The sequence below is a fragment of the Podarcis tiliguerta genome (assembly GCF_965153285.1).
Source record: "Podarcis tiliguerta genome assembly, chromosome: 11".
In the NCBI taxonomy this organism is placed as follows: Eukaryota; Metazoa; Chordata; class Lepidosauria; order Squamata; family Lacertidae; genus Podarcis; species Podarcis tiliguerta.
The window spans coordinates 11,886,982-11,899,849 of record NC_139544.1 but is presented as its reverse complement, the minus strand read 5'-3'; positions in this window follow the sequence as shown (position 1 = coordinate 11,899,849).

Here is a 12,868-nt window from a genome sequence, read left to right as displayed (position 1 = left end):
GGCCAGTTTAGGCCCCCAGAACAGACTTTGGACATGCCTGGCTTAAAATATCTCCTTCCCAATGCTGCGTTTCAGCAAGAAAGATGGTGCCCATGGCCATATTGACCTGTGGACGTGGGTGGTGCTGTGGGTTAAACCACAGAGCCTAGGAATTTGCTGATCAGAAGGTCGGTGGTTTGAATCCCCACAACGGGGTGAGCTCCCATTGCTCGGTCCCTGCTCCTGCCAATCTAGCAGTTCAAAAGCACATCAAAGTGCAAGTAGATAAATAGGTACCGCTCTGGCGGGAAGGTAAACGGCGTTTCCGTGTGCTGCTCTGGTTTGCCACATGCTGGGCACATGACCCGGAAGCTGTATGCCAGCTCCCTTGGCCAATAAAGCAAGATGAGCGCTAATGGTCAGGGGTCCCTTTACCTTTTTACCTGCTCAGTCTACTGTCCAGGTGTTGCAGTCGGGCAACTTCAAGGTCCCTGCTCTCTGTTCTTGTGGTTCTGTAGCTTGAAACTGAACTTGGATTGAGCAACCTTTCCATACCATTGTCCTGTGTAAAATAGGACACATGATCATCTTATTTTGAGAGCATCTGAAGAATTCTCAAATCCATTGTGGGAACTTAGTGAGTCACATTCCACCCCCACCCCCCAAAAAAATGATATCTGCTTTTTTCCCCCTTGCGGAGTACAGGTTTCTTACTGGGCAGTTTGAAAGAACAGTAAAAAAGGGTAATTGCCATCAAAGCTGGAAGTTTGTCAAATGGAAATGTCGTAAAAAAACAGGCCAGACTGCAGCCGCCTGGCCTTTAAAAGTGCTCCTGTTGCTTGATGGAGGAAGGCAAACAATTGTCTTTCTCCTTTTTGCCCAAAGAAAAGTTCCACTGTGTTTCCCTTCCCCATTAAAGGTTTTTCACACCACAGGGCAGGCAGGGGCACTACTAGTGAAATAAGGGCTCTTTGTGCTCCTCTTCACTTTCATGAATTTGATCCTCTACTGTAAAAGTCTAGAAGAGTTTCCCTGCCGGCTTTCACTAGACTGTGATTTCTATTTCTTAAAAATGCCTCCACAGAGTGGATTTCATTGTGATCAGTGTATACGGACGTTGTTCCCCTTTATAGGTGATATACAAGAGCAGATCAATATATCTAAAGCAGGGAAAAAATCATTCTTGGAAAGCTGCAGGTTGGTATATTTGGATCATTTCCATAGCTATTTTTGAAGCTAAATAAATAGATTTGGGGCTGGCATATAAGTGGGAGTGATATTGTGCTAACACTTCATTAGCAGAGATGCTGTCTCTCTCCAGTGCCTTTTATCTGAGGAATAATCTCACAATAATCTGCTATCAAAGGAAAGGAAATTTCCACAGCCCACTACAGATAACCTTTTTTAAGGAGAAGAAGAAGAAGAGTTGCATTATTATTATTATTTTAAGCCCATTTGATTTGTATTATTTTAAGAAAGAAAAACAATGGGTTGGTATCTATGAAAGGGACACCCTTGATTTTCCAGGGACACCCCCAATTTAGAGAAGTCGTCCCAGTTTCTGATTTGATCCTGGAATCTCCCACTTTTCCTTAGAATGTCCTTATTTTCATTGGAGAAATGTTGGAGGGTATGGAGTTATCCAACCCACGAGCTGCCTGAAGGCAATCCGGTATACAAAAAGTTTTTTTTAATGTTTTATTACATTTTTATATATGTTGGAAGCTGCCCAGTATGGCTGGGGCAACCCAGTAATATGTGTGGTGTATAAGTAGTAAATTTATCATTATGGAATGGGACGTCCCTATTTTCAATAGAGAAATGTTGGAGGGTTTGATAACCGCTTATGTGCTTTTAGCGATATCTGTATTTGTTTTAAATTTTGTGAGCTGCCTTTACTCCCATTTCTGGGGGAAAGGCAGGATTAAAATAAAATAAAATAAAAATACCAATGAAACACTATTAGAAAAAAGGCAACAATTAAACGTTGGTGCATTTGCAGTGGTACCTCAGGTTAAGAACTTAATTTGTTCTGGAGGTCCGTTCTTAACCTAAAACTGTTCTTAACCTGAGGTACCACTTTAGCTAATGGGGCCTCCTGCTGCCGCCGTGCAATTTCTGTTCTCATCCTGAAGCAAAGTTCTTAACCCAAGGTACTATTTCTGGGTTAGCAGAGTCTGTAACCTGAAGTGTCTGTAACCCGAGATACCACTGTACAATGACCTGGTTTGTGTGTCATGTTCAAACATAGTCACATTAATGTTAGCCAACCATAGTTTACCTTGGCTACCAGTTATGGTTTGTTTAAACCCAGTTTTGAGTGACATGCGAAGCCCAGGTTTACAGTTTGTCGCTCCTGGGCCAGCCAGAAGCTGGAGGGAGGCAAAGCAAGAACCTTTGAGTAATATGCACCAGCACACTGCTTGTTCAAGCATTAACTATAGTTTACGGTGACATGCAAGCCATTATAGATGCTAATAGGCAGGAATATCTCAATTGACTTTGAAAGACTTTACGCTGGAGCCTGAATATTTAATAGCTGGATCCTCCAACTTTTCTTGTCATGGGAAGATAAATCATGGCACCAATTTCTGGCTTTCTAATAAATGCTGTGATGGTCCAAGCTAATCTTGGCTGAACCCTTTGTGACTGGGCTTCAGAGATCTGACATTTGAGACCAAGTAGCCTGCTGTTGTATTAGCAGTAAAAAAATCTCAGAGGAGTAGACTTGGGGTTTTGTTTTTGTTTTTAATGTTTTAAAAGAGATCAAATTATAACATGAGAATTTCTGATGGTCTTTCAGGATGGTGGCCAGCCAAGAATGCTCCAGGGAAAGAAACAAATTGATATTGGCAATGGTAATAATTCACACAAGGACTTCCTTCTAAATCGAGGCTTCCAAAAACAATTCCAAAAGAGGCATCTCCGGAAAGAAAGGAGAAGAAAGTGTGAAAACTGGGAAATAGACCTCCTAGCCAGACTGAATACCTGGATGAGGCCTTCCAAGTAGTAGGCACTCTGGGTGGAGAAGATGGAGAAATGCTACTGGGTGACAGAAAAAAAAGGGTGAAACTGCTCAACACCTACCTTGCCAGTGTCTTTATCCAAAAGGAAAGCACTGGTAATAACAGTGCTTTCTGTTAGCACCAGACTGTGATTCTGTTATTACCAGTCCAGTTTGGTAATAACAGAATAACAGTCTGGTGTTAACAGAAGCTGGTGGAATATCCTTCCTCAGGGATTTTAAAGCACAAGTTGGGTGGTTATCTGTCATGGATGCTTTAGTTAAGATTCTTGCATTGTGGTGGTTTGTACTAGATGACCCTAAGGTCATCCCTATTATTCTTTTTTAAATAAAAAATAAATTATTTGATTTTACAAGTGAAGAATTATAACAATACCAATTACATATCCATATTTAGAGATTTGCATGTTCAGACCTTTAAACCTCCCCCTTAAATAAATTCAGTCAAGACTCAAATTTTTGGTTTGATTTTTCACAGAATTTAGGCCACAACTTTATTGATTACAGAAAGTGACTGGTTGCATAGGCTCTGGTTCGACTAGCTCCCTACACCCTTGCAGGTAGCGCTAACCCAGAGCTCTATCATAGGTCAGCTAAGGGTGAACACCTGGATAAACGGAAAGCCGGGAACAGGCTATCTCCGCCACCCAAATGCCCCTCTGGACTCAGGCACAAGCACAACCCTCTCTCAGGGGTTGACCAAACCATCGAGTCCCTGGATTCCTTTAACGGAATACCCTTCACATAGGGATGGTGAAAGCGTTCTCCCATCCCTATCACCTGAACCAGAGCCTATCCGCAACCTTACAAGTTGTGACGATTTGCTATGCAGCAGGCACAACCCAAATGGCACCAGCCAATCAGCCAAGTGGGGAAAATTCCTGCCGTGCCCCTGTCCCAACGACAAACAACACACGACGGCATAGCAAGGTCAAGCGCAAAGCCCTAAAAGTAGGGAGAGGTGGGCGGGTGTTCCGAATGCACGCGGTGAAAGAGGAAGCTCTGGGTCACGTGCATGAGCATAAATAGGTCCCTTGATCCGTTTAGTTTGCGTCTCATTGGCCTGATTAAACCCAGCATCAAGGGACCTACCAATTGGGTGTTGTGGCTATTCAATCGAACCTACCCACAACACAGAGTGTCGGTTGTCCAGGTCTCACCACAACACATGCCCTCTTTAAGGGAGGACCCAATTTCTCTGATTCCCCAGACTTCTCACTCTCCTGTCAATGTTTTCAACTGCATATTATTTCATCATCCATATTTTATATCTCTCCATCTTGTCCATCGTATTTGTTATATTCCAAGTGTTATTAGAATCCTGCTAATGTTTTCAACTGCTTACAGTGGTCTCCTAGATATATTATAATTTTTTTCCATTCTGAAGTTTTTGTCTGCTTTTTGTCTTCCAAGAAGCCAACTCTAGGATTCTACGATCTGATTTGACTGCAAAGCATTGGGTCTGAATTGATATTCATTCTTTTTGCTGTGTTATATTTCTGTGATGGCCCTCGGCCCAGGAAGCCACCACATAATGCTGAAGCTGTCCAGCAATGACAAAGTATTTGCAAACCAAGCCCGTGTGAGTAAGTTTCACTAGACTGTGCCCTATCCAGAGAGACAGCTTGAACCTTGTAGCTCAGTGCACAAGTTTGGAAGCCCTGTCAATCTGCGAGGCTGTGATGGGAGCAATAAAGATCAAACGCGTGTCACAAAAGGTCCTTCACAAGCTATCACATGGGCCATAAATACCAGTGAGAGCATGACCAGTCTGAGTTGGGGTTTTTTTTTTGGGGGGGGGCAGAGCTCTTGTTTACTTAACTGCTTTGGTTGGCGGAAAGAACAATAGTTTGGAGGTAGGAAAGAAGTTGTCTCTTGGCTGAATAAACAGAGCAAATTCTCACCCAGAACGTACTCCAGTGGCAGCTGTCTGGCATACAGAGAATTGATCCTTTGTCTCTTCATGATGAAAATTGTGAAACGGCAATTTTTGAACAGTTTCCTCCCCTTCCCCCTTCTGTTCTCTGGCAAATAAAGAAATAAAATAAATGTCAGATGTGATGCTCTGAAGTGGCAAACGAAGTCAAGGCTCAACGCAGCTCTTTCATATCCATTGAGGAGGACACAATGAGTGAAGCAAATAAGTTGCCCCAGAGGCTACATTCCTGTTATCAAAGGCGGCTGAATGAAACAGCATGCGGTCCAACCTCAGGAATCCTGAAGCAGCGTTGCCCTAATTCATTTGGAACACAATTGTTCCTTCGTACAATGCAGGGGAAGAAATGTTTAGAGAGGCTCTGTTGGGCACCATGGTATAAGGGCCATGAGATATTTAGAAAAACATACAGAAGGAGAGAGAAAGGGGGGGGGGAGAGAAAAGGTTCCTTGTTGGAAGATGGAATCACTTGTAATTATTTGGGAGAGGGGAGGAGGGTTTGGGTAAGGATGGGCAGAGAAAAACTACAGATAATGCAAACCAGTACTTTTTTTCTGGGGATATGCAGGGGTACGCATGCCCCTAAACATTTTGGGAATCTAAGTTGGGCCCCATTGAGGGGAAGCATTTCAATATGAGTAGGAAAATGAGAGCACCCCTAAACATTTTTTTTAGGGGGGGGGAGCACTGATGCAAACTATCTCAGTTGTCAGACATTTCGTGGATTTGTTGATGGAAGGAAAATGACTTCTGGAAATACCTTTTACGGAATAACTTTGTACAGTGGTGCCCCGCAAGACGAATGCCTCGCAAGACGGAAAACTCGCAAGACGAAAGGGTTTTCCGTTTGCAGAGGCGCTTCGCAAGACGAATTTCTCTATGGGCTTGCTTCGCAAGATGAAAATTGACGGAAAATTTGGATTCCCCCCCCCCGCTCCAAACCCCCTTTTTCTGAAGCGCTAAGCTGCTAAAAGCATTTTAGCAGCAAAACCGCTAATCCCTTAAGCCTTAAAAAGCCGTTTTTAGCCCTTAAACTGTCAATAGCGCTAATAGCGCTAATCTGCCAATGGGCTTGCTTCGCAAGACGAAAAACCGCTAGACGAAGAGACTCACGGAACGGATTCTTTTCGTCTTGCGAGGCACCACTGTACTCCCTGAAGTTTCTGGCGACCAAAGAGTGGTGGTTGTGTTTTGCTGCATAAATCCTGAGACTAGCTATTCATTCATCTGCTCTTACTCTGCCTAATCTTTACATTTTACCCCAATTTAAAAGTTTGAAGACTAGATGAACTCAGTTGTGCAAAGCTGGCTTCAGTTTTTGTGGGAGCCTATGAGCAAAAAGTTTTTCAAAGCGTTGTCCCTCAGCCTCATGTTGCCTCTGTAACATGCAAGTGAGGAAGCAAGGGCCTTCCAGAATGTTCCAAGTGCCTAGGGCTTGCCAATCAGAAGGTTGTAGGTTTGAATCCCCATGACTGAGTGAGCTCCCTTTGCTCTGTCCCAGCTCCTGCCAACCTAGCAGTTTGAAAGCATGTCAAAGTGCAAGTAGATAAATAGGTACCGCTCTGGCGGGAAGGTAAACGGTGTTTCCATGCGCTGCTCTCATTCACCAGAAGTGGCTTAGTCATGTTGGCCACATGATCCAGAATTGCCTGCGGATAAAACACCAGTTCCCTCGGCCAGTAAAGTGAGATGAGCGTCGCAACCCCAGAGTCTGGGCTTAATGGTCAGGGGTCCTTGCCTTTACCTTTACCATTGCACAACTGAGACAAGCCAGGATAACAGGAGGCACCTCTGAGGGCAAAGTGTCCCATTTTCAAGCAGAATTAATAATAATAATAATAAAATTTATTTATACCCCGCCCTCCTCAGCCAAGACAAAGGCTCAGGGCAGCTAACACCAAGTATAAAAACAATTGATTAAAATACAACATTAAAATGCAGCCTCATTTCAGTAGAAACTCACATCAAAAACTTTTTGGGGATGAAAATGTCAAATCTTCACCAAGGCCAACTATCCAGACTGGTTCTACGTGGGCCAGAAAAGAGCCAGGGAAGTCCCCAAATAGGAGTTCCATCACAGAAGGAGAAAGGAAAATGGAAAGAGTTGAGCCCAGCACCTCACATTTCAAATAACAGACATGCCCACCTTGGCATTGCACCACAGATTCTTGCTGCAAGCTTGTAAGCGTGAACTACATTTGGCAGGGTTTGGAAATCAGTGCTGGGCCCTCCATAACAACCAGTGGCATAGCGTGGAGGGTGCAGGGGGGCCCGGCTGCACCGGGCGCAACATCTGGGGGGGGGGCTCGCACTCGCAGCTCTCTGCCCCTACCTGGCTCACTCACTCTCTCTCACTGCAGTGCTGGCTGTGCGAATCCGATCCGAGCCGCCGGGTCGCGGCTCACTGTGGAGGGGAGGGTGCCAGGCGTGCGGTGTGGTGCGGAGCAGAGAGAGAGCAAGGGACTATCTGGGGGAGGGACAGTGCAGCGGGGGTGTGTGTGTGCAAATTACTTGCCTTGCCCCGGGTTAGGGGGCGCAAATTACTTGCCTTGCCCCGGGTGCTGACAACCCACGCTACGCCACTGATAACAACTACCCTGCGAATTAGGTTAGGATAGTGACATTAAGCTCCATGGCTGAGTTGGGATTTGAACCTTGGTCTCTCTAGTCCCACAGTTCCTAATGTGGAGATCACACCCCAAAGGAGGGCAATTTGATTTTTAAAGGGGGCAATTCGAGAATGAGTTATTAACAGTGATTTATTTTTTTTGCATTTCTTATGGTTCTAGGAACCTCATATACTGTATATAAATATTGTGACATACACATTTTTAAAATTAAAATCAGATTGTACATGGAGGTCAGCTGGTGACAATGGAGAGGTTATCTAAACAGAAAATACACTGGGTGCATTCAGGGGGAGTAGTGCTCCAGGAGTGCTCAGTCAAAAGTTGTGGAATTTCCCCCTGAATGCAACTGCTCTGTAGCTGCTCAGTTGGAGCGGTCGCCATTTTTCAGAGATGTGTTTTGGGCCACTGCCTGCTCTGAGCACTGGTGATCTGCAGGAATTCAGATACCTTGGGAAATTCATGATTTATCAGTGAGGGAACGTATGACATGTAGCTCCCATGCTTTAGGCTTCCTCCACGTGAATAGGAGTTCACTTTTTGAATAATAATAATTATATGTCGGGGTGCACCAGGATTTTAGAGGTGCTTAGGTGGGGCATGGACAAAAAAAGGTTGGGAACCACTGCTCTAGTCTGAAGTCCAACCAAGTCCAGCACTCTGCCCACTGCACCACACTGCTTAAATATACATAGCAGAGATGAGGGGGCCAGCCTGCCATCATATGAAGATTTAATAGCCTGGCAAATGTCCAATGTATGATGAAATCTTTGGGGAGGGGGAAATCTTTGGGTTCATTTCCACACTTCCAGAATTATTTTTTTGATAAAACACCAATCCCAGAGGTCAGGAATCCTCATTTGAGAGCCTGACCTTAGCTGCATCTGTATGTTGTTTTCAAAAAGAAGTTGTGAAATTTATGCAGGCTCGAAGGAGCTTTCACATGAGGTTATGAGAGAGCACAATTTCAGGCCAAGGAAACTGAAATATGCATGCCAGAGTACATAGCTTCGTTGCCCTTTATTTATGAAGACTCGTTTCTGAGCTGTCCTTTTACTGCGACACTAAATTGTGTATAAATATTGTCATCCTTTTGGACGTGCAAGTAAATTACTCCAGTAGGTTTACACAAATCCAGGACTTTGGTTTTGTTACGCACTCATTAAAATGTCACCATGGTGGTTTCAGGGCCCCCTGCTGATGAGCAGAATGTTTGAAATGTCAGCCTGAATAATGGCTTCTTGGTGCCGGACTCGGCGTCTTGGCATCCAGCGAAGCAGAAGGGTTTGATCTGTCTAACACGGTCAAGCGATAATAAGTTGAACAAGCTCATGCCTTCCACTTTAGTGGAACCTTAATCCGTCCCTTCGTTCACCTGAATCAGAGACTCTAACGGATGCCACCGTTGTGGTGAGGTGATGTACATGAAACGAGGACAAGACTAAATACCGTATTTTTTTGCTCCATAAGACTCACTTTTTCCCTCCTAAAAAGTAAGTGGAAATGTGTGTGCATCTTATGGAGCGAATGCAGGCTGCGCAGCTATCACAGAAGCCAGAACAGCAAGAGGGATCGCTGCTTTCACTGCACAGCGCTCCCTCTTGCTGTTCTGGCTTGTGAGATTCAGAATATTTTTTTCTTGTTTTCCTCCTCCAAAAACTAGGTGCGTCTTGTGGTCTGGTGCATCTTATAGAGCGAAAAATACGGTACGTTTTGTTGGACGGCAATAGTCCAGCTTCGGACTCGAAAGTGTCAGAGAACCGTCATAACCCAAAATGCAGTGTTCTGAATCTCTGCTGTATTCAGCATTTCCACATGTCTGTGAGACCTTGCCAAAGAGAACTTTCATTTATCCAGAGCTCCAAGTTATGAGGAAGGCTCACATGCCTCTAGCAGGCCTCCCCATTTCCCCAGAGCATGAACAATGTAGGTCTGGGACCCAGCTAGCACGGTCTCCCGCTCCCTTTCATATGACTGCAATTCTGTGGTTTTCAACACTTGAATATTGCCCCTCCCCCATGTCTGAATAAGGCAGTGCCGGATTTACATATAAGCTAAACAAGCTATAGCTTAGGGCAACGCTCTCTTGCCCCCCCCCCCCCAAATATACTTCTTAATTGTATTTCACTATTAATATACTTCTTAATTGTACTTCAGTTCAACATTTACTTTGATAAAATACATACTTTGTTATGTGCAAATGGCTTTAGATACCTATTAGGTCCATAAATTACCATGTAGCATATATTCAACACAAAAAACAGTGACAATTTGTTGTTGACAAAGGACAGCTGGACATATAAAGGACCCCATTACCTTCAGTAGCTTAAGGCCTCATCAAACCTAAATCCGGCCCTGGAATGAGGAGAGGCAGGACTAATCATCAAAAGAGATTGCTTGGTAACCCTTAAGTAGGGATGGGCAAATTTGTAAATTTCACTTTTCTCCCAGTTTCTCATTTTTGGAGTCTTACGTTCAGTTCTTCACATTTCCATATCAGTTTGCAATTTTTTGGAAAAATTCACCAGCATTTTAGTATGATTTTCTCCTAAAATATACATTTTTAAAAAAACAATTTCTCATAGCATAATCCAATGTTTCTATTATTTCTGATATTATATGCACTTTTATGTACACTTTGTCCTAATATATACATCTCGGATGGAGATTACATTGCAAAATTTGGAGAAGTGTGAATTTCAAAGGATGGCTATGCTTTCGTTTGTTTATTGTTTTGGACAGTACAAATTAGTTAGGTTTGCCTTTAAGTGCAAATGGAATCAAATTTCTTGTCTACCCCTAAACTGTGAAGAGGAACTTACACAATGGACAAGATAAAAGAGCATATTTTGTTGGCGCTGCAGATCTTCTCTAGAAGACCATTTGTCAGTTCCGCATGGTGATATTGAGACTTAATGGACTTCCATCATATTGCTCAAAGTGCTTTCTTGGCACAAACTCTATTTTAGCTTCTTTTCCGTCATCTTTGCTAGCATCCTTCCTTCTTCAAGTTGCCAAATTCTTCTTCCGAGAGCTTGGCTTTTTAAGGTTGTTCCTCCTCCATTACGCTGCTGTACTGCCATGATTTGTGACAGCCTCGCAATGGCTGGGATTGAAGGAATGACGTATCATTAATCTGCCAAAAGGTGCTCTGTGATGCAGAACAATCCTTCAACAACTAGATTTGCCTCATTTCCCCAGAAAGCCCAATGTTCCCCTTAGCTGTCCTTTGCCTTCCATGGCTCCCAATTTAAATCAATTAATTTTCATTGGTTTTCTCCGTTGTGCCCTGCTTAGAACCTTCAGAGATTAAGCCTCTTAGTTCTGCGTCATGAATTCAAAACTGTCTGCAACATGCCAAGAGAGTTTTGGGCTGGAATATCCCATGGCCATCCATGGGACGTACTTCTTAGATGCTTGGATCACATCCTCGTCGATTTTGCACTATACAGTGGTACCTCAGGTTCCAGACGCTTCAGGTTACATACGCTTCAGGTTATAGATTTCGCTAACCCAGAAATAGTACCTTGGGTTAAGAACTTTGCTTCAGGATGAGAACAGAAATCGTGCGGTGGTGGCCGTACTTGAGGGCGGATACCAAAAGATTCCAACTGAGAAATGACTCTGACCTGTGGAGATAGCTATCTGGAAACAGTGGCTCGTGTTCTCCTGTCCTGTCCCCTTTATAAAGATCTGAGGAATGAGATCATCACCCCACTCTTACTTACCATCCCAGGCCACCCATCTGCGGCCACATTGTTCTTTTTTTTATCAGATCAAAATGATTAAACAACAGCAAAGGTTGCTAGGTTTATCGAGGGTGCAATGAGATTAAGGGCCACTATCTGAACACTAATCTTGGTCATTTGAATGCCCTTTTTACTACTTCCAGGTGAGCGGAGTCTGTAACCCAAAGTGTTTGTAACCCGAGATAGATAGATAAACTTTATTCACATTAGCCAACGGCCATAGCAACATAAAAGGCCTTCTGGGGTCTCATGCACAATGGGAAGAGATTATCCTCTTTTCCCAAGACCAGGAGCCAAGTTCAATGATGCTGGCTTCACACAGCAGTGCTTTACAGTGGTTGGGGAAGAAATTTTTGCAGGCATCCTGAAACTCTTGTCACGGTCCAGTTTATGGGTGGTTGAAGTCCTGGCTGGGGACGTTGGAACCAGGGGCAAGGTGGTGGGGTGGGAGCAGGAATGGGAGTCTGGAAGCCAGGAGTCAGGAAGCCAAGAGTCTGAGGGTCAGAAGGCCGGTAGTCAAGAAGCCAAGGGTCTAGGGATCAAGCAGTAAGGAGTCACGGAGTCAGGGGTCCGAGGATCAAGAAACAAGGAGTCAAGGAGCCAAACACAGCAGGGCAGGGAACGTGCTGCTGTGGCAAAGTGCCAAAGGAAAATGCTGACCTTATATCCCTTCCCGGCTCTTGCCACCAGGTGCTGTGAGTTACCAATCGGCCTCACCTGTGCGGCCGCGCCTTGCCTCTTCAGAACAAACTTAAGAAAGCCCCAGTCCTGTGAAGCCCTACCGGTCACAGGGCCTGACTCCTGCATGCATACCTGACAGTCGGCCCTCCAGATGTTTTGGGACTACAACTCCCATCATCCCCAGCTAACAGGACCCATGGTCAGGGATGATGGGAATTGTAGTCCCAAAACATCTGGAGGGCCGAGTTTGGGGATGCCTGAGTTATTGCATCGGGGCAGGGCAGGTCTCGCCTTGCGACACAGATGCATTTTCGATATGTCAGGACTGGGACTCCATCTCCATCACTGTTCTCTCAAGACTAGGGGACCAAACAGGACAGCTTTGCTCTCTGAACTAAGCAGCTGATCTTATTAAAAAAATAATCTTCAGCACCTGAACAAATAGCATTGTTGATCATGTAAACTGAACTTTTGGGGAATACTGTCTTTCTGGCGTCAGATTCTTTTGTGAAGGGGGGTGGGGAGAGAATGCATTAGTTCTTGATTGAATTTTCACCCTCATTAACAATTATTCCAAAGGAGTGACAAGCATATCTTTCCCCAAAAAACCCTCCTTACATCATTCTTTTGATAGCCCACAGAAATTTCCGTAGGTGTTTTCCTTTGTGAAATATAAGCCTTTATTGGATGGCTGAGACCGTTTTTGGTCTCATACTAACAACGTCTCCAGCTGAGGGCAGGAAATCCAAATTGCTTCTCAAATTAAACCACAGGAAAACCCCTGACCTTTACTTATCTCAAGAAAAGTTAATAGCAAACAGATGCATTGCCTGTGCTAAGCTACTTAGATTGCATATTGACCCAATATTCA